General features: G+C 48.0%; 1 long non-coding RNA gene across 1 annotated transcript in view; it reads left to right on the forward strand.

Annotated features, from left to right (window-relative positions):
- Positions 1-22,699, forward strand: part of LOC125467108 (uncharacterized) — a 45,582-nt gene extending 22,883 nt beyond the window's left edge. Inside the window, exons 2-3 of the long non-coding RNA XR_007250571.2 lie at positions 21,048-21,131; positions 22,605-22,699. This is a non-coding gene — a long non-coding RNA (uncharacterized LOC125467108). The remainder of the gene's footprint in view (positions 1-21,047; positions 21,132-22,604) is intronic.
- Positions 22,700-22,920: the final 221 nt, after the last annotated feature.

Raw genomic sequence — 22,920 nt, forward strand, 5'->3', positions numbered from 1 at the left:
CATCTTGGGGCCTGGGATAGGGGTGAGGGAGGAGGTGTGGGGGCAAGTGTAGCATTTCCTGCGGTTGCAGGGGAAGGTGCCGGGTGTGGTGGGGTTGGAGGGCAGTGTGGAGCGAACAAGGGAGTCACGGAGAGAGTGGTCTCTCTGGAAAGCAGACAGGGGTGGGGATGGAAAAATGTCTTGGGTGGTGGGGTCGGATTGTAAATGGCGGAAGTGTCGGAGGATGATGCGTTGTATCTGGAGGTTGGTGGGGTGGTGTGTGAGAACGAGGGGGATCCTCTTTGGGCAGTTGTGGCGGGGACAGGGTGTGAGGGATGTGTTGCGGGAAATACGGGAGATGCGGTCGAGGGCATTCTCGATCACTGTGGGGGGAAAGTTGCGGTCCTTGAAGAACTTGGACATCTGGGATGTGCGGGAGTGGAATGTCTTATCGTGGGAGCAGATGCGGCGGAGGCGGAGGAATTGGGAATAGGGGATGGAATTATTGCAGAAGGGTGGGTGGGAGGAGGTGTATTCTAGGTAGCTGTGGGAGTCGGTGGGCTTGAAATGGACATCAGTTACAAGCTGGTTGCCTGAGATGGAGACTGAGAGGTCCACGAAGGTGAGGGATGTGCTGGAGATGGCCCAGGTGAACTGAAGGTTGGGGTGGAAGGTGTTGGTGAAGTGGATGAACTGTTCGAGCTCCTCTGGGGAGCAAGAGGCGGCGCCGATACAGTCATCAATGTACCGGAGGAAGAGGTGGGGTTTGGGGCCTGTGTAGGTGCGGAAGAGGGACTGTTCCACGTAACCTACAAAGAGGCAGGCATAGCTGGGGCCCATGCGGGTGCCCATGGCCACCCCCTTAGTCTGTAGGAAGTGGGAGGAGTCAAAAGAGAAGTTGTTGAGGGTGAGGACGAGTTCGGCTAGGCGGATGAGGGTGTTGGTGGAGCGGGACTGGTCGGGCCTGCGGGACAGGAAGAAGCGGAGGGCCTTGAGGCCATCTGCATGCGGAATGCAGGTGTATAGGGACTGGACGTCCATGGTGAGGATGAGGTGTTGGGGGCCAGGGAATTGGAAGTCCTGGAGGAGGTGGAGGGCGTGGGTGGTGTCACGGACGTGGGTGGGGAGTTCCTGGACCAAAGGGGAGAAAATGGAACCCAGATAGGTGGAGATGAGTTCGTTGGGGCAGGAGCAGGCTGAGACGATGGGTCGACCAGGGCAGGCAGGTTTGTGGATTTTGGGAAGGAGATAGAAACAGGCCGTGCGGGGTTGGGGAACAATGAGGTTGGAGGCTGTGGGTGGGAGGTCCCCTGAGGTGATGAGGTGATGAATGGTGTTGGAGATGATGGTTTGGTGCTTGGGTGTGGGGTCATGATCGAGGGGGCGGTAGGAGGTGGTGTCGGAGAGTTGGCGTCTGGCCTCGGCGATGTAGAGGTCAGTGCACCATACTACCACTGCGCCACCCTTGTCTGCGGGTTTGATGGTGAAGTTGGTGTTGGAGCGGCGGGCTGCCCGTTCCGCGGGTGAGAGGTTGGAGTGGGTGAGAGGGGTGGAGAGGTTGAGGCGGTTAATGTCTCGACGGCAGTTGGAGATGAAGAGGTCGAGGGAGGGTAGGAGGCCTGGAGGTGGTGTCCAGGAGGAGAACTTGTGTTGGAAGCGGGTGAAGGGGTCAGTGGAGGGAGGGTTAGGTTCCCGGTTGAAGAAGTAGGCATGGAGGCGAAGACGGCGGAAAAACTGCTCTATGTCGAACCGTGACTGGTATTCGTTGATGTGTGGTTGTAGGGGGATAAAGGTGAGCCCCTTACTAAGGACTGACCGTTCGTCCTCAGTCAGTGGAAGGTCTGGGGGGATAGTGAAGATACGGCAGGTTTCAGTGTGGCTGTCTTCTCTGGGATTGCTGGCTGTGGAGGTTTTGGGCGGAACGATGAGGTCGTCGGCCGTGGGCGGGGTTCCATCGGCGTCGGCTGTGGGCGGGGTTCCGTCGGTCGTGGGCGGGGTTCTGTCGGCGTCGGCCGTGGGTGGGGTTCCGTCGGCGGTTGGAGGATCGGGGTGGGCGGCAGCAGCTGCGGTGAGGGTGGTGTGTTGGGTGTTGTACCTGGACGTGGAGGTGGTGACTGCAGCAGCGGTTCCGGAAGTTCTGTGGCCGGCGGAGGCGGATGTGACGTCATCGGTGGGGTCTCCGGCTGTGTCCTCATGGTCAATGGCGGCGGGTGCATGGTGGGGGAGGGGCAGGGACAGACTCGGGATTTGGGAGGTGCAGGAATCCTCTTGTGGGTGGCAGGGGCCAGTGAGTTGGTTGTACTTACGATTTTTGGTGTCCAGTTGAGGTTAATTTGTTGCTCTCATTGAATAGTTGGACTGAGAGGCTAACTCCTGTTCTTTGTTCATAAAGAATTCTGAAAATCTGCTAACCTCTGACTGAAAGCAATTCTCCTCGTCTCAGTCCTAAATGATTGATCCATTGTTTTGAAGTTCTACCCCAGTGTCCTGTGTTCTCCTGATGGTGAGACGACCCATCAGTGTCATGTCTGTCAGTGGCCAACTGCAGGGAATTGAAATCATCACAGATGATTGCGTCTTCACACCCAATGCTTCCTCCAATATTCCATTTTCTCCTTATTCCACCCATTGTTATTTCATACAGCTGCTAACTCCGACCTTCCCGTACCATGTCCTTCTGCAATTTCCTTTCAGATATTGAAAAACTGCAATCTGGCAAAGAACTGAAGCAACAGAGATCCAATGATGTTGAGAAGGCAATGCCATCACTTAATTTCCCATTTTTAGCCTCCACCTAAAGTATTGATACTATATACATTGTAGATAATAGCTGCAAGTGAGATTTGCAAGAGGTCAGACCTGAAGGGCAAGTGGGCTTCAGCCCAAGAAAGCACAGATGCCAACTGCCAGATCCTTATATAAGTTACATTTGGGTGGATTCTGATGAACAATTTACTGAGATAGCCTTTAGCAAAGCGCTGATAGACATGCACAAAGATGTGCTTGGGAATCCTGTCAGAAAGCCTAATCTCAGGATCAAGGAGCAAAGAGGATTCCAGCTCCAATTTGTATGAGTTTCCTGTCTGGAGGCCTTATTTTTCAGTATGGGAACTGTTCCTAACCTTTGTTCGCCCACTTCTGGACCTAACTGTGGTGCAGCGCCTGATGGCCAATGTTGCAGGTTCCACTGTCTCATAAGGAGCATTTGCAAGCCACCTCATGTCTGAGGGTTGCAGCACAGGCCCAGGGCTCCATCATGCTTACCATACCCAAAGGAGCATGCAGGCTCTCACAGTAGACCATCAATCTGTCATCCGATATGTCTGCCCCAATGAACAATGGTGGTGGAACATTAACCTAGTGTGGTCTCTCAGGAAGACATTCATCCTCCATTCCTGCCAGTTCACCAGTGCTGTCAGCATTCCAAATCCAGACAACTGCTCTACACAAGGAGACAGTGCAATCTGCAGCCAATTGTCTGCTTTATATAGAATGACAGACACAACATATACATTGCAGAAACAGAACACTCAGCACAAACAATCCCATTCTTGAGTTTATGCTCCAAATGAACGTCTTCCCATCTTGCCTTATCTACACTGACCATTGTAATCTGCTATCCCCTTCTTCCTCACATACTTGCCTTGTTTCCCTTAAATGCATCCCTACTGTTTGCTTCAACCATCCCGCGTTACCATAAATTCCATGTTCTTATTACTATTTGAATGGAAAAGTTTCTTCTCAATTCATTATCAGAATTCTTGATGGATAGTGACAATGTCAGTGGGTTAGTGATCCCACATTTGAGGCTAATGCATTTAGGACATGGGCTCAAATTCTAATTCGTCAGCTTGTGGAATTCAAGTTCAATTAATAAAATCTGTAATATAATGCTAGTCTTGGTAGTAGTGATCACGAAGCTTTCATTAAATGTCATTAAAATCCAACATGCTCATGAAAATTCTTATCTGGCCTGCATATGATTCCAGATTCACATCCACTTACAATGCTGTTGACTCTTAAATGCTCTCAAATAGCCAAGCAAGCCATTCAAGGGCAATTAAGCATGGACAATAATTCCCAGTGATTCCCACATCCCTTGAAAGAACAAAAAGACTGATGTCTCTACTTAGGCTGTTCCTGATAGTGGCAACACTGTCTGTGTCTCTTCCATAAGAACCTTCCATAATTTTAAAGACTCCTATATGTTACGTCTCTTCTCAGGTCTTATGTTTTCAATAGGAAACAGACCCAGCCAATCCTTTCCTGAAATATCTACCCACCCATTACTGGTGTCATAAGTCTTTTCTGCATCCTCTCTGTGGAAGCCATATCTTATTTGATCATATGGTGATTGTAGTATTGTTCTTTTTAATTCATTGAATGTGTGTGTGCCTGGCAAAGCCAGCATTTACTGGCCACAGCCACTCCCACCCACAGCCTCCAACCTCATTGTTCCCCAACCCCGCACGGCCCGTTTCTATCTCCTTCCCAAAATCCACAAACCTGCCTGCCCTGGTCGACCCATCGTCGCAGCCTGCTCCTGCCCCACCGAACTCATCTCCACCTATCTGGACTCCATTTTCTCCCCTTTGGTCCAGGAACTCCCCACCCACGTCCGTGACACCACCCACGCCCTCCACCTCCTCCAGGACTTCCAATTCCCTGGCCCCCAACACCTCATATTCACCATGGACGTCCAGTCCCTATACACCTGTATTCCGCATGCAGATGGCCTCAAGGCCCTCCGCTTCTCCCTGTCCCGCAGGCCCGACCAGTCCCCCTCCACCGACACCCTCATCCGCCTAGCTGAACTCGTCCTCACCCTCAACAACTTCACTTTTGACTCCTCCCACTTCCTACAGACTAAGGGGGTGGCCATGGGCACCCGCATGGGCCCCAGCTATGCCTGCCTCTTTGTAGGTGACGTGGAACAGTCCCTCTTCCGCCCCTTCACAGGCCCCAAACCCCACCTCTTCCTCCGGTATATTGATGACTGTATTGGCGCCGCCTCTTGCTCCCCAGAGGAGCTCGAACAGTTCATCCACTTCACCAACACCTTCCACCCCAACCTTCAGTTCACCTGGGCCATCTCCAGCACATCCCTCACCTTCGTGGACCTCTCAGTCTCCATCTCAGGCAACCAGCTTGTAACTGATGTCCATTTCAAGCCCACCGACTCCCACAGCTACCTAGAATACACCTCCTCCCACCCACCCTCCTGCAAAAATTCCATCCCCTATTCCCAATTCCTCCGCCTCCGCCACAACTGCTCCCACGATGAGGCATTCCACTCCCGCACATCCCAGATGTCCAAGTTCTTCAAGGATCGCAACTTTGATCGAGAACGCCCTCGACCGCGTCTCCGTATTTCCCGCAACACATCCCTCACACCCCGCCCCCGCCACAACCGCCCTAAGAGGATCCCCCTTGTTCTCACACACCACCCCACCAACCTCCGGATACAACAATTCATCCTCCGACACTTCCGCCATCTACAATCTGACCCCACCACCCAAGACATTTTTCCATCCCCACCCCTGTCTGCTTTCCAGAGAGACCACTCTCTCCGTGACTCCCTTGTTCGCTCCACACTGCCCTCCAACCCCACCACACCCGGCACCTTCCCCTGCAACCGCAGGAAATGCTACACTTGCCCCCACACCTCCTCCCTCACCCCTATCCCAGGCCCCAAGATGACATTCCACATTAAGCAGAGGTTCACCTGCACATCTGCCAATGTGGTATACTGCATCCACTGTACCCGGTGTGGCTTCCTCTACATTGGGGAAACCAAGCGGAGGCTTGGAGACCGCTTTGCAGAACACCTCTGCTCAGTTCGCAACAAACAACTGCACCTCCCAGTCGCAAACCATTTCCACTCCCCTCCCATTCTTTAGATGACATGTCCATCATGGGCCTCCTGCAGTGCCACAATGATGCGACCCGAAGGTTGCAGGAACAGCAACTCATATTCTGCCTGGGAACCCTGCAGCCTAATGGTACCAATGTGGACTTCACCAGTTTCAAAATCTCCCCTTCCCCAACTGCATCCCTAAACCAGCCCAGTTCGTCCCCTCCCCCCACTGCACCACACAACCAGCCCAGCTCTTCCCCTCCACCCACTGCATCCCAAAACCAGTCCAACCTGTCTCTGCCTCCCTAACCTGTTCTTCCTCTCAGCATCCCTTCCTCCCACCCCAAGCCGCACCCCCATCTACCTACTAACCTCATCCCACCTCCTTGACCTGTCCGTCTTCCCTGGACTGACCTATCCCCTCCCTACCTCCCCACCTCTACTCTCCTCTCCACCTATCTTCTTTTGTCTCCATCTTTGGTCCACCTCCCCCCGTCTCCCTATTTATTCCAGAACCCTCTCCCCATCCCCCTCTCTGATGAAGGGTCTAGGCCCGAAACGTCAGCTTTTGTGCTCCTGAGATGCTGCTTGGCCTGCTGTGTTCATCCAGCCTCACATTTTATTGTCTTGGATTCTCCAGCATCTGCAGTTCCTATTATGTCTCATTTACTGGCCATCCTGTTAACAGTCAGCAAGGATGGCAGATTTTCTTCCCGAAAGGATATTAATGAGCCTTTTCATCCCAGCTTTTATTGGATTCCAGTTTCACTATCTGCCACTGTGGGGTTTGAACACAATCCTTAGCACATTTGCCTGAGCTTTGGGGTTGATAGTCCAGTAACACTACTGCTTTAACCAACATGACCACATCAGCAGCAGTGACACATTTAGCTCATTCACGATTCTGTTTTGATGCATCGATAGCCTGTCAAGCCAGGAATATAGCATGCAGTGAGTATTGTATTTGAGCTCTGAGATCTCTTCGTTCCTGTATCTCACCCACACTTGCACCTTCCAATTATAAGTTCTATTCTTCCTGCCTAAAATAAACTACTTCATATTTATCTACTTCATTTGCCACACGTCATATGGTAGGATGACTATCAGTTTTGAAGGGTCGGACTCGAAACATTAACTTTACTTTCTTTCCACGATACTGCTGAGTTTCTTCAGCAAGTTCCATTTTAGTTGGCTATCATGGTTAATTATTTAAGAGATGTTGGCCTCTTTCTATTAATTCAGTATTTTAGCCTAGATCGTCACTGAACTGAATGAAGATAGAAATTTCGAAGTATTGAGTCAGGCGGAGGCTGTGGGGAAGTCCTTAAGTCTGTGCTGTTCATGAGACATGAGGAAGTGTTGTGGGCAGCAGCAGAAAAACAACAGAGAGAAATCTTTTAAAATATGGTAATCAAACTATTTAACAAATTGGTGCGTGTTGGATTCCACTTCAAATGCGATTGGACACAAGCAAGGATGGTATTTTCCTGATATTTTGGTATTGTGTCAATTAAATTTGAGATCTTTGATGTTTCCCTTGGTGCCTATCCCAGTTTGTTAGCATAGCTCTTTTGAAAGCAGGGCAATTTAATACATTTTTTGGCATCTACTTTTATCTTCTAAATCTATTGCAACTCCAACGAATTAATCAGCATCAGTCAATAGGAGTCTTTTTTTTGTTTGAAGCTCTGCCCAATTGTAAAATGGTCCATGTGGCTAAAGTTATCAAGTTGCTTATCAACTTCAGCTTGGCTTTACCCTTGCTTTATTAGGTGCTTCAGTGACAGTAAAACTCTGGGAGGTTTGCTGCTGCTGCATGTGAGAGCTACTGGACTCCAAGGTATTCCAGGATGAACAGATCTGTAGTAAGTGCTTGAAGCTCAGGGAACTTCAGAGCCAAGTTGAGGATTTAGAGCCAAAGCTGCAGACTTTGCAATACATCAGGGAGGGGGTAGTGTACCTGGATACTTTGCTCCGGGAGATGGTCATTCCCCTTGGATTAGTTCTTTCTACATCAGTCTACACACAGGGCCTGAGGGTGTGCCAGCAGATGAGGCCGGTACAGGGCCACTGGTATAGTGTTCAAGGAGCCCAGCCCCTGTGACAGTCCAACAGTGACAAGGTCTTGGCAAACTGTATGGGTAAGAGTGCAGCCTGTGGAGGGGATGGGTGAACTGAGTACAGCACCGTAGTATAGGGAGCCATTCAATTGGGGGGGTGCAAAATAGGGACATAGTAGTGGTAGGGGACAGTACAAGAAAGAGGATTGATCCAGTACCATTTTCTGTAGCCATCAGCATGCATCCCAAAGGCTGTGCGGCCTGCCCAGTGCCAGGGTTGAGGACATCTCCTCATAGAGAGGAATTTGAAGAAGGAGGGGAAGCAACTGATTGTCATCACCCATGTTCACAGCAACTACATTGACAGGACTAGAAGGAGGTTCTGCTGAAATGATTTAAACAGATCAGAGCTCAATTAAAATGCAGGACTGCTGAGGTTATTATCTTGGGACTATTCCCTGAGCTATGAATAAATCAGCAGGTGACCGTAAGATATAGAGCAGATTTGGGCTATTTAACTCATCAAGTCTGCTCTGCCATTCAATCATGGCTGATATGTTTCTCCAGCCCATTGTCCTGCCTTCTCCCCATAACCTTTGATCCCATTAATAATCAGGAGCCTATCATTCTCTGTTTTACATACGCTCAATGATTTGGCCTCCACAGCCCTCTGTGACAATGAGGCCCACACATTTACTACTTTCTGGCTGAAGAAATTCCTCCACATCCCCATGCTACTGGATGCACCATCTCCATGTCCTCTCTATTCAGGCCTCTCTATATTCTGTAATTTTCAATCAGATCCCACCTCATCCTTCCAGACCCTATCAAGTACAGACACAATAAGTTCACAAGTAACTATAACATTTCTCTGCCTATTTCTCCATCCCTCTGCAGCAGAGCCAACACTGAGGTTTTCTAGATTTCAGACATTTTAGCCCTCCTCTCCTTCCCTCTATGAACACCTTTGAGGATAAAAAACGTCTTTCGCTGTTTCCCACCCATCCGCTGGAGACTCAGAGGGGCTTCATGGCTCTCCAACCTGTGTAATCCCTTTTGAGGTCTTCAGTGTTTTCAGGGCCCAACAATTCAACATTTAGCTTCCACGTTCCCTTGCCAGCCCACTAGTCGTCCTGTATGTGACAGCTGGCCAGGAGGAGGCAGTAGTCAGAGAAGAACACCGGCTTGACATCAGTAGATCTGACCGAGAGCATGCGGGATGCAAACAAAAATCCATCTTTGAATGGGTAGACCCATCTGACCATGATCAGGTGTATCTCTGCTGTGCTCCATCTGCAAGGGTGTTGAATATGTTGTGCAGCTTGGCGCCTTTAACTGTTTCCATCAGGAATCTGAACATGGAGCCCAGTCTGCTGTCAGGCCCTCCAGATCATCCGTCCACATCAATAATGCAGTTGAAATCTCCAGCCAGAATGACCGGCCCTGACGTAGCCAGCAGCAATGCAAGCTGCTGCAGGACGGCCATCGGTAGGATCCACCCTTTCCTTTTCCCAAAGGGTCCTGAGGATGATACATGCTGACCACTTCCTGGTGGGCTTGTTGTCAACGACGTCTTTCTTCACAAGTTTTTCCACGAAGGACAGGTGTTACAGGACGGTGCAACAATTTGGACTTTTGTATGGCAACAAGGCCAAGCCTATCCTTCGCGACAACGGGGACAGCGGCAGGATGGTCAGCTGATCACTATTTACCGCTGGGACGTACACATTCATTAGACTCAGGGGAGCGTTCATATACACAACGTCTGCCATAAGGAAGCACTCATCAACCACCTCCTTAACATCAGAGACGGTGAAGTTGCCTCCTCGCAGCAGTGTACCCAGGCCAAAGGAGTGTCAATCATTGTCCCCACCCACCTCACCCAAAAAAATTGAAGGCCCATGGGCCCACGAGCTCAAGCATTTCCTGTAGCTGCAGTGGTGCAGTATCCCGCACCCTTGCAGAAACAGGAGGTCCACTTTGATGTTGGCCTGGTGAACCAATGTGCAAGCACAACACATTATAAATTTAATGCTACGCTCAATAATACTCACAGTTTTTAAACCCATTTTAGACTTCTACCACTGTTAGAGCCCAAAGTCCATTTACCCAAGGTATTATCACTGGTGTGGTCCCTGCATCCCTATGGTGCGGGAGAACTCTTGGCCCCTTGCAGGGATGAGGTAGCTGTCCAGTTCCTTCCTGGAGGCATTAGCCTGGTCTGGTGTCACTGGGGCGAGTACAAGGCCGGAGATGATGCCCCCTCACAACCTCGCTGCTCCTGTTTTCCTGGAGCTGCGGGGTGGAGGAACCACCTTGGTCCATGACAGTGGTGGAGGGGGGGGGGGGGGGGGGGGTTTCGCTGGACCCCTCCCAGCATTCACCGTTTTCAGGTAGAGGCATACTCCTCTCCATCTCCCCGGTGGTCTTCATCCTCCTTTACTGCTGCTGACCCTCCACCCACAAGCTGTCTTCATCAGAGGAGCAGATACCATAAGCATTGTTCCCATTCTGTTGCTGTAGGCCTGGCGAGGTTTCAATTATTGGCTTTTCTTGACCATTTTCCTCTCCGCCTGACTCCTTTGTCACCTCCTTCTCCATCGACTCCAGATTCTCGTTTGGAGGTTGAGTCTGCCGTGTCTCTGTGCTGGCTTCCTGTATCTCCTCTGCAGCCTGTCCTTCCTTCTTTGTGAGTCTCACTTCATTTTCCCTGCCGGAGGGTGGCACCTTTCTGTCATTTGGGCTCGGCTCATGTCGCCTCTGCCCGCCATCTGAGCTCCCTCCTTCCCACCATGGGCACACCTAATACAGGTGGCCCACACAGGTAGCAGCCCTTTGCCTGTCAGCAGTGTTAGATCAGGTTCCCCTCCTCCTTATAGTTCCTGCACAGGGTCACCTTACACTGCACCTCTCCATGCCCTGACCTCCCCTACGTTTGACAGACCCTGGGCTGCCCCGCATGTCTCAGATAACCTCATGTTAACTCAATGCTCCAAAAGTAGATTCAAGAGGAATAGCTGGCTGCTAGGAAGAGCTTTTGTGAATTGACCTTGGACTGTTCCTTCTATAGCTGCTAACAAACTTTAGGTGATCGCTTTAGTGTCAGAGTGATGAGTAGCCTGGAACAAGGCAGCTTCTGTGAGCAGCGTATCCCTGCCCTGTGTGTTCTCCTGAAAGAGGAACATCACTCAGACTGCAGCAAGGACTATTTCATCACCGTGAATTATGCTTCCAATGATCGGGAAAGGCGCAAAACAAAATCAAACATGAACAGCAGAACAAATGGTATTGTTCATGAATTCATAAATAAGTGCCATTCATAGAAAAGTACTCGAAACAATAAAATCAAGTTGTGTTCCCTGGTCCATCATGCATGTAGAAACTAAATCAATTACTCCATGAGAAAGTCGGAGAAAGATTAATCTGAATGGAAAAAAAACAGTGCCTTTCACCTCAACAGGGTGTTCTAAAGTACTTTACATCCAGTCAATAATTTTATTTTGCAGTTATGTTTCATAGTGAAAAGGGTATCTGATTTCTGTGCAGCATAAACAAACAGCAATCAAACATATGATCTGGTAATGTGAGAGATAATGGGAACTGCAGATGCCGGAGAATCCAAGACAACAAAATGTGAGGCTGGATGAACACAGCAGGCCAAGCAGCATCTCAGGAGCACAAAAGCTAACGTTTCGGGCCTAGACCCTTCATCAGAGAGGGGGTTGGGGTGAGGGTTCTGGAATAAATAGGGAGAGAGGGAGAGGCGGACCGAGGATGGAGAGAAAAGAAGATAGGTGGAGAGAGTGTAGGTGGGGAGGTAGGGAGGGGATAGGTCAGTCCAGGGAAGACGGACAGGTCAAGGAGGTGGGATGAGGTTAGTAGGTAGATGGGGGTGCGGCGTGGGGTGGGAGGAAGGGATGCTGAGAGGAAGAACAGGTTAGGGAGGCGGAGACAGGTTGGACTGGTTTTGGGATGCAGTGGGTGCAGTGGAAGAGCTGGGCTGGTTGTGTGGTGCAGTGGGGGGAGGGGACGAACTGGGCTGGCTTAGGGATGCAGTTGGGGAAGGGGAGATTTTGAAACTGGTGAAGTCCACATTGATACCATTGGGCTGCAGGGTTCCCAGGCGGAATATGAGTTGCTGTTCCTGCAACCTTCGGGTGGCATCATTGTGGCACTGCAGGAGGCCCATGATGGACATGTCATCTAAAGAATGGGAGGGGGAGTGGAAATGGTTTGCGACTGGGAGGTGCAGTTGTTTGTTGCGAACTGAGCGGAGGTGTTCTGCAAAGCGGTCTCCAAGCCTCCGCTTGGTTTCTCCAATGTAGAGGAAGCCACACCGGGTACAGTGGATGCAGTATACCACATTGGCAGATGTGCAGGAAAACCTCTGCTTAATGTGGAATGTCATCTTGGGGCCTGGGATAGGGGTGAGGGGGGAGGTGTGGGGGCAAGTGTAGCATTTCCTGCGGTTGCAGGGGAAGGTGTCGGGTGTGGTGGGTTGGAGGGCAGTGTGGAGCGAACAAGGGACTCACGGAGAGAGTGGTCTCTCCGGAAAGCAGACAAGGGTGGGGATGGAAAAATGTCTTGGGTGGTAGGGTCAGATTGTAGATGGCGGAAGTGTCGGAGGATCGTGCGTTGTATCCGGAGGTTGGTGGGGTGGTGTGTGAGAACGAGGGGGATCTATCTCCTTCCCAAAATCCACAAACCTGCCTGCCCCGGTTGACCAATCGTCTCAGCCTGCTCCTGCCCCACCGAACTCATCTCCACCTATCTGGACTCCATTTTCTCCCCCTTGGTCCAGGACCTCCCCACCTACGTCCGTGACACCACCCACGCCCTCCACCTCCTCCAGGACTTCCAATTCCCTGGCCCCCAACACCTCATTTCCACCATGGACGTCCAGTCCCTATACACCTGCATTCCGCATGCAGATGGCCTCAAGGCCCTCCGCTTCTTCCTGTCCCGCAGGCCCGACCAGTCCCCCTCCACCGACACCCTCATCCGCCTAGCCGAACTCGTCCTCACCCTCAACAACTTCTCTTTTGACTCCTCCCACTTCCTACAGACTAAGGGGGTGGCCATGGGCACCCGCATGGGCCCCAGCTATGCCTGCCTCTTTGTAGGTTACGTGGAACAGTCCCTCTTCCGCACCTACACAGGCCCCAAACCCCACCTCTTCCTCCGGTACATTGATGACTGTATCGGCGCCGCCTCTTGCTCCCCAGAGGAGCTCGAACAGTTCATCCACTTCACCAACACCTTCCACCCCAACCTTCAGTTCACCTGGGCCATCTCCAACACATCCCTCACCTTCCTGGACCTCTCGGTCTCCATCTCAGGCAACCAGCTTGCAACTGATGACCATTTCAAGCCCACCGACTCCCACAGCTACCCAGAATACACCTCCTCCCACCCACCCTTCTGCAATAATTCCATCGCCTATTCCTAATTCCTCCGTCTCCGCCGCATCTGCTCCCACGACAAGACATTCCACTCCCGCACATCCCAGATGTCCAAATTCTTCAAGGACAGCAACTTTCCCCCCACAGTGATCGAGAACGCCCTAGACCGCGTCTCCCATATTTCCCGAAACACGGCCCTCACACCCCGCCCCCGCCACAACCGCCCAAAGAGGATCCCCTCGTTCTCACACACCACCCCACCAACCTCCGGATACAACGCATCATCCTCCGACACTTCCGCCATCTACACTCCGACCCCACCACCCAAGATATTTTTTCATCCCCACCCCTGTCTGCTTTCCGGAGAGACCACTCTCTCCGTGAGTCCCTTGTTCGCTCCACACTGCCCTCCAACCCCACCACACCCGGCACCTTCCCCTGCAACCGCAGGAAATGCTACACTTGCCCCCACACCTCCTCCCTCACACCTATCCCAGGCCCCAAGATGACATTCCACATTAAGCAGAGGTTCACCTGCACATCTGCCAATGTGGTATACTGCATCCACTGTACCCGGTGTGGCTTCCTCTACATTGGGGAAACCAAGCGGAGGCTTGGAGACCGCTTTGCAGAACACCTCCACTCAGTTCGCAACAAACTACTGCACCTCCCAGTCGCAAACCATTTCCACTCCCCCTCCCATTCTTTAGATGACATGTCCATTATGGGCCTCCTGCAGTGCCACAATGATGCCACCCGAAGGTTGCAGGAACAGCAACTCATATTCCGCCTGGGAACCCTGCAGCCTAATGGTATCAATGTGGACTTCACCAGTTTCAAAATCTCCCCTTCCCCAACTGCATCCCTAAACCAGCCCAGTTCGTCCCCTCCCCCCACTGCACCACACAACCAGCCCAGCTCTTCCACTGCACCCACTGCAGTCCAAAACCAGTCCAACCTGTCTCTGCCTCCCTAACCTGTTCTTCCTCTCACCCATCCCTTCCTCCCACGCCAAGCTGCACCCCCATCTACCTACTAACCTCATCCCACCTCCTTGACCTGTCCGTCTTCCCTGGACTGACCTATCCCCTCCCTACCTCCCCACCTACACTCTCTCCACCTATCTTCTTTTCTCTCCATCCTCGGTCCGCCTCCCCCTCTCTCCCTATTTATTCCAGAACCCTCACCCCATCCCCCTCTCTGATGAAGGGTCTAGGCCCGAAACGTCAGCTTTTGTGCTCCTGAGATGCTGCTTGGCCTGCTGTGTTCATCCAGCCTCACATTTTGTTGCTCTGGTAATGTGTTTTGTTAACGTTGATTAAAGGCTAAATGTTGACTAGGACATGGGCCCATAGGCAGGGACTGAGTACAACATGTCATCCAAATGACAATACATCGAGCTAGGCAGCATTAGTTCATGTGCATCATAAGTTACAAAGGTAATTAATGCAGGAAGTTTCAAATAACAGCCCGTCATTCAACACTTGTTTTTACTGCTTTATCCTCACTCTCATCAGAGAGGGGACCAGATAATCCAACTAAATCCTTCTTAGCCCGTAATGGTGGGCTGACTGACAATTAGTCAAGAATTTCTTTGCCAAATTACTTTGGGTAACTCTCAATCTATTTGTCAAACCAAGCTCCCCGTACCTTGTCACACCTGCCTGCACATGGCAGTAAGAAAGAAAATTCTTATTTCAGAATGTTGACCATTTAAGAGCCAGCTTCACCACTAATCTAGACTGAGAAGCCAATTTATCTCACTGCTTCACTATGTCACCACCTATCTCCATCTTTTGCTCTTCTCTGGTCTTTTCTGCCCCTTTTTTTTGCTGATGCTCTCAGTCTGATTGAAACTCATCACCCCCCTCAGATGCAACTCAAGGTGGCAATAGCCTAGTGGTATTTTCACTAGACTATTAATCCAGAAACTCAGCTAATGTCCGGGGTATATGGATTCAAATCTCGCCATGGCAGATGGTAGAATTTGAATGTAATAAAGAATCTGGTATTAAGATCCTAATGATGGCCATGAAACCATTGTCAATTGTTGGAAAAACCCACCAGAATTGGCTATTATACTTTAGGGAAGGAAATCTGTCATCCTTACCTGGTCTGGATTACATGTGATTCCAGACCCACTGCAATGTCATTGTCTCTTAACTGCCTTCTGGGCAATTAGAGATGGGCAATAAATGTGGGCCCAGCCAGAGATGCCTACGTCCTGCGAGTAGTTAAAAAAAAATTCACTGGAAGAAGCCAATCCAGCTTCCAGATTCCTCCCAGAGGGTTGTGTCGGGTAAGCTGACAGATCCCTCTCAATAAACATCATGGTGAATCACAAATAGAACAACATGTGAAGACACACAACATAAAGACAGACCTCAGCAAAAGGGATTCCAAATCACAGAAAACCATTTTGTTCCAAGCACTGGCTATCTTGCCAGCTCCTTGTCATTTGCTCCATTTCCATTTTGAATTAGATATAAAAAAAGGAGGATGACAAAGTTCACGGATTATGTGAGAAAAAAAGTTTTGTGGAGTTGACAGTAATCTGCAGTCGAAAGAATAATTGGGTGCATTGGTACTTCTGCCACATCCCCTTTTGTAGGAATCCAGGTTTAGAATAGGCACAGGCTCCCACACCATGGCTCAACACTCTAGTCATCACTCTCGTACTCGTGTTGGACTGGGGTGGACAAGGTCAGTAGTCACACGTCACCAGGTTATAGCCCAACAGGTTGATTTGAAATCACAAGCTTTTGCTCCTTCATCAGGTCAATTTGCCGCACATAGTTTGTGATCCCAAATAAACCTGTTGGACTACAACCTAGTGTCATGTGACTTGGGCTTTTCAAACTAACCAGTCATGCCTCTTCCCAAACTGGATTGAAAAGCACCTACTTCTGATTAAATTATGAATAGGCCAACATGGCAGGCAGAAACACAGATTAACAGGGTACCTCCTCACATTCTCCATCATCCAAACAACAGTGGTCTAATCCAGGAATTTCAGCACCAAATACTTCCGCTTGAATGCGTCAACACTGCTGAGTAATCTTGCTTTCTCTGAAATGTGCTTCGTCATGAAACAAGTAGAAAATTAATTAGCATTCCTGCACAGGCCTGATGGGTCAAATGAGACAACAAGGTGTGGAGCTGGATGAACACAGCAGGCCAAGCAGCATCAGAGGAGCAGGAAAGCTAACATTTCAGGTCTAGACCCTTCTTCAGAAAAGAATTTCAGCTTTCCTGCTCCTCTGATGCTGCTTGGCCTGTCTGTTCATCCAGCTCCACACCTTATTATCTCAGATTCTCCAGCATTAGCAGTTCCTACTTTCTCTGAAGGGTCAAATGGCCTCTTTCAGTGCTATATGATTCTATGAAATGAGCCTCGGTGGTATTATTGTGAGTATGGGTGTAGATAATTTCTGGCTGTCCATTATTATCCTCCTCTCTGAATATGATCCTTGCTTGTTGATACATGGCATCTGATGTTGCAGGAGACTGCTGTTGATGTACCACGGTACCAATAATGTTCTAATCCCCAACTGTTGCAGCTGAATTTAATGCAAGGGCAGTTGCCAGAGGTAAGTTCTGTGACCTGAACTAATACAACAATAAATTATAAAGTGTATGATCCTGCTGTGAGTGACATGGAGCCTGTAGAAAAACAAATTGTTAAACCCTATTGTCACTTGGCAGTACATTGCCGATGCAGTTGCAGGCATGTTTCCATGAGATGCGTAATTCATCTCTGGCTTCGATCGAGACACTTAGGTTCTCTGGGAGATTAAAGATCTGTCTTGTTTCGAATTATGAAAGGCCATTCTTAAGACTGGCTCAATAGACCAGCTGTTCTTTCCTGGCCATCAATCCTGCTGGTTCTCATTTTTCTTTCCTAAAATGTACCCACACGTTCCAGAGCACCATTAGTTAAATTTTATAATTAAGGACCTGCATGTTCTTCACTTTAATGTACTGGCTACACGAAAACATGCTCCAATAAATCACCATTTACGTTCCACTCATGTTTTTCCAGTATGCAAGAAGATTAACAAATCCTACCCAGCCAATTATCACCCTATCAGTCTGCTCTCAATCATCACTAAGGTGATGGAAGGTGTCATCACAGTGCTATCAAGCAGCACCTGCTCAGCAATAACCTGCTCAGTGATGCCCGGGGCCACTCAGCTCCTGACCTCACTACAGCCTTGGTTCAAGCATGGACAAAAGAGCTGAATTCCAAAGATGAGGTGAGAGTGACAGGCCTTTGGCATCGAGGCTGGGCATGGTAACAAAGAGCCATAGTGAAAATGGAGTCAATGGAATCAAGGGGCAAAATTTGTGCTGGTTGGAGTCATACCTGGCACAATGGCTGATGGTTGTAGCTGCTGGAGGTCAATCGTCTCAGCTCATCTCAACTCACCTCTGCAGGAGTTCCTCATCAGAATTCCTTTTCTCTTCAGAGATGAAATTACCTACCTCAGCAGCAGGTGGGACTTAAATCCATGTTGCTGCCCAAAGGTAAGGAAACTGCCACTGTGCCGCAACAGGCCTTCTATTTCCTCAGGTTAGTGTCCTCAGCTCAACCATCTTCAGCCGCTTCATTAATGACCTTCCCTACATCATAAGGTCAGAAGTGGAGATGTTCACTGATGATTACACAATGTTCGGCACCATTTGCATCTCCTCAAATACTAAAGCTTATCCATGTCCAAATGCAACGATACCTAGATAACGTCCAGGCTTGAGATGACAAGTGACAAGTAACATGTGTGCCACACAAATGCCAGGCAATGAGCATCTCCAACACAGAAGAATCTAAACATTGCCCCTTAAAATTAAATGATATTATCATCATTGAATCTCCCACTGTCAACTCCTGGGGTTAAAATTGGCCAGAAACTGAACTGGGCTAGCCATATAATACAGTAGGCATAAGAGCATGTTAAAGGCCAGGAAACCTACAGCAAATAAACCACCTCCTGTCTCCTCAAAGCCTGTCTATCATCGGCAGAGCACAAATCAGGAATGTAACAGCATACTCCGTATTTTTTTTATTCATTCGCTGAATGAGGGCATCACTGGCTGGACCAGCATTTATTGTCCAGAGGGCAGCTAAGAGTCAATCACATTGCTGTGGGTCTGGAGCCACATGTAGGACAGACCAAGAGATGATGGCAGTTTCCTTCCCTAAATGGCATTAGTGAACCAGATGGGTTTTTTCTAACAATCAGCAATTGCTTGATGATCATCATTAGACTCTCAATAAAGCTCCACATGCTATATCCAACCCTTCTTGAAATCATACAATGCTTTGGCTTTGACTGATTTCAGTGGCAGTGAATTCCATATACTTATCCCATATCCTTAGACTGCGGCCCCTGGTTCTGAACTTCCCCAGCATTGAGAACATTCTCCCTGCAGCTACCTTGCCTAGTCCTGTTATAATTTTATAGGTATCTATGAGATTGCCCCCTCAATCCAACAAATATAATCTTAACTGATTCACCCTCTCATACATCAGTCCCATCCACCCCATGAATTAGTATGGTAAACTTTCTCTGCACTTCCTCTGTAGCAGGAACATCCTTCTTCAGATAAGGGGACCACAATATTCCAGGTCTTGTCTCTCCAAGGCCCTTTTCTAACTGCAGCATATCTGCTCCTGTACTCAAAACCTCTTATGATGGAGGCCAACATACAACCTGCCTTCTTGACTGCCTGCTGCACCAGCATACTGACCTTCTGTGGCTTAGCTGGAATCACATCACATCCAGATCTCAATGCATATTCCCCTTTCTCAATTTATGGCCACTCAGATAATCTGCCTTCCTGCTTATGCTATCAAAGTGGAGAAACCTCACGTTCATTCACATTATACTGCATCTGCCATGTATTTTCCTACTCACAGCCTGTCCAAAACATTGAAGCATCTCTGCATCATCCTCACAGCTTGCCCTCCCACCCTGCCTTGTGCCATTTGCAAATTTGGAGATGTTACATTGAGTTTCCTTATCTAAATCATGAATGTATATTGTGAGTAGCTGGAGACCTGGGCACTGATCTCTGTGGTACCCCATGAGTTACCACCTGTCATTCGGAAAAAGATCAGTCTATTCATATTCCCCTCTGCCAACCAGTTTACTGTCCATCTCAATGCACTCCAACCAATCCCAGGTGTTTTAATTCTACCTACTAATCTCTTATGTGGGACTTTTGTTGAAAGCCTTCTGAAAATCCAAATAAACCAAATTCACTGTCTCCCTCTCATCAACTCTAAAAGTTACATCCTCAAAGAATTTCACTAAATTTGTCAAGCATGATTTTTCCTTTCGTAAATCCATGCTGACTCTGTCCAACCCCTGCTACTGTTTTCCAAATGCTTGGTAGTTAAATTTTTGATTGCAGACCCTCGCATTTCCCCCCGACTGACATCAAGCTGACGAGCCCATAATTCCTAGCTTTCACTTTACCTCCCTTTTATTCAGAGGGGTTACAACAGCTCCCAGCTAATCTGTAAGAGCTGTTCCAGAGACTATGGAATCTTGGAAGATGACCATCCATGCATCCATTGTTTCTCGGTCAACTTCATTAAGTACTCTACAGTGTAGGCCATCGCACCCTGGGGATTTATTGGCCTTTAATCCCATCACTTTCCCCAAAGCCATTTTCCTACTAATACTGACTTCCTCCAGTTCCTCCCTCTCACTAAACCACTTGTTCCCCAACATTTCTGGTATGTCATTTGTGTTCTTCTTTGTGAACACAGAACATGGAAACAAAGTATGCATTTTAGTCAATCAGCCATTTGTTTCTAATTATAAATTCCCAAGTTTCTATTTGTAATAGACCTACCTTTGTACTCTGAATATTTAATTTCAAAATGGGAGGCATTTTCTGATGCTTTGAATCAAACCAATAAGGATAATGAGAGACAGCAGAAGTATGTCAGTTGCTGATTCTGTTAAATGGCACAAAATGTTTTCAGGAGGGATTACAGAAAGAGAAAATATTAATTGGATGGATACATTGATGTTACAAACCAGCCTCATTATACAGAGATGGATGAGAGGGTGCCTCAACGAGTAGAGAAGTATTGGTTTGAGTAGTGAGACAAATTCTTTGACAAAGTGTTAACCTTATTTTGGGAAATTACTTTTCAGGTTCAAGAATACTGGTTTCACAAGGACAGTAGAACAACCAGTGAAAGTAAGGAACTGGATTTTTGCAAGAGGAATATCTTGAATTATTTCCTGACTGGGTTGTGACTAAATCTCAAAACCATAGAGTAAGAACAGGAAGTATAGGAATCACTGGTTACAATATTAAAACATGTTTATTCGTGAGGATTACATGAATATTTGGTCAAATTTTCCCAGTCATAACAGACGCATCAGGTAGAAAGGAAATGGAAAACCTCACTCAAACCTGTGGTTTTGTTTCCAATATCATGTTTTGAAAGTCATTTTCAGGGTCTTAATAGATTATTTAAGGAGCTACCTGAACGCAGGAATGGGAACCAAAATCATTTAACAATAATGGATGTTTCCACAAGATTTCCTGAAGTCATGCGTTTAGGAAAGATTACTACAAAAAGGGTTTTGGAAACATCTCTTCAATTATTTAGTCGATAAGGATTACCCAATGATCAGCAATTTCATCATGGATCAATTTTTATGTTGCAAATGCATAAATAAATTATGACTAGTTTGGGAATTAAACAATTTACATCTTCTGCTTCAGGAGCTGAAGACACGTTGGAAAGATGACATCAAATTTTGAAGAGATAGTAGGAACTGCCGATGCTGGACAATCTGAGATAACAAGGTGTGGAGCTGGCCAAGTAGCATCAGAGAAGCAGGAAAGCTAACATTTCAGGCCTGGACCCTTCTTCAGAAAAATTTTTACACCATGTTATATCAAATTTTGAAGACTGGGATTAGAGCTTAATGTCAAGAATATCCAAATAATTGGAATAAGGGAATTCTCCTGTTACTGTTTGCAATTAGGAATGTTCCAAATGATTTAATCCTTTTGAACTAATTTATGGACATGAAGTGAGAGGACAACTTAAATTAATTAAAGAAAAGTTGATAAGTCAAAGTTGAGAAACAATACTTTTTATCTATGGGTGGAATGCTATAGCGACCTGAATGACAGAGACTTTTGACAATTTTTTGGTAAAATAGGACAAGAATTCTGGAAAGCCCTCTTTTGACTTTGGGAGCATCTCGCTCCATCTTTTATGCTTTTGCTGAGTGGCAAGCAAGTTTCTCATTGGGCAATTGTAAGTTGCCATTTAAAGGAGATTATTGTTTGTTGAATCTCTCATGAACGATCCAACTTCCCTCGTTAATATTCAGCTTCCTACCTCATCAATGTGCCGAACAAGCTTGATGTCAAGAATTCCCAAAGTGAAAGTCAGATTGTTGAATGCTCCCAAAACCTCTGTTTTGGACTCCAGGCATCAATATCTCAGAGCACTAGCCACACACAGCCCAAATCCATAGACGTTGGCATGCAATATGTGTCACTGTCCAAGACCCCTCAAAGCACATCTTCCATCCACTTCTGGTCGGCTTCTGCACTTCAATGTTGCACCTCAGACTGTGCCTGCAACTAGCATTGGTACACTGCAGCAAGGACACTTTGCACTCGGGTAAATGCACTCAACTCATGAACCAGAACATGCTGCATCTCCAGGCTGGTTTCTTACCATCACTGAGCTCAATCGCTCTGAACCTCTGGGTGCCCACTTCACCACCACCACCATGCATTCCCTTGCTTTTTTGCACTTTTCCCCTCAGCCTGAGATACCAGACTCATAGCTATGAGGTTTACTGCAGACACAAAACCAAGCATCTATTTATAGTTGTCAACAGGCTTCAGTCAAGTGAAGGGAGAATCGCCCACTCAGGGATCCTGTCACAGTAAGTCAAGGGAAGCCTCTGATACCCATCCAGGGTCTTGGAAATGGTCAATCAGATGCTTGGGATGGTCAGAGCCAGGATGCTGACCATGTAATGGATTGGATGAGGTTAGGATCTCTGAGGAGTACGACCTACTATCCTCACCATCTTTTTCATAGTCTCTCTAACATGGCTATCATTTCTAGTTATAATTATATGTATAATTGAGGTGAGATCAGCCATGATCATATCAACTGGCAGAGTAGGCTCGAGCAGCTAAATTGCTCTATTCCTGCTCTCAGTGCTTATATTCTTAGGTTCTAGTAAACAAATTAAGGAGTAAATAAATAATAAATAAATCTTGTGTAAGAACAGAATGTTTTCTCTTTAGACTATCAGGGTGTTTCCCCTGCCACAGTGGAGTAAAAAGGCAGGAAGTAAAGCAGATCCCTAGCTCAGCGTGAACAGTGAGAGCAAATCCACCAGAGATCTCATACAACATGGTGAGCAGCGGTCAGTGTTCATTTTATAATCTGGGGGTAGAAAGCTGGCTGGGTGCAGAGATGGGGATAACTCTTTCAGTCATGTAGCGAGATTTGAGATTTGTTTTGAGATTTTGCAAGCCAAGAGCAACCATTTTGTCATTATTCGCTGGGACGATTTGATTTAGGCAAGTACATGAAACACACAATATCAACACAGACATC

The sequence above is a fragment of the Stegostoma tigrinum genome, chromosome 33, assembly GCF_030684315.1.
Source record: "Stegostoma tigrinum isolate sSteTig4 chromosome 33, sSteTig4.hap1, whole genome shotgun sequence".
Lineage (NCBI taxonomy): Eukaryota > Metazoa > Chordata > Chondrichthyes > Orectolobiformes > Stegostomatidae > Stegostoma > Stegostoma tigrinum.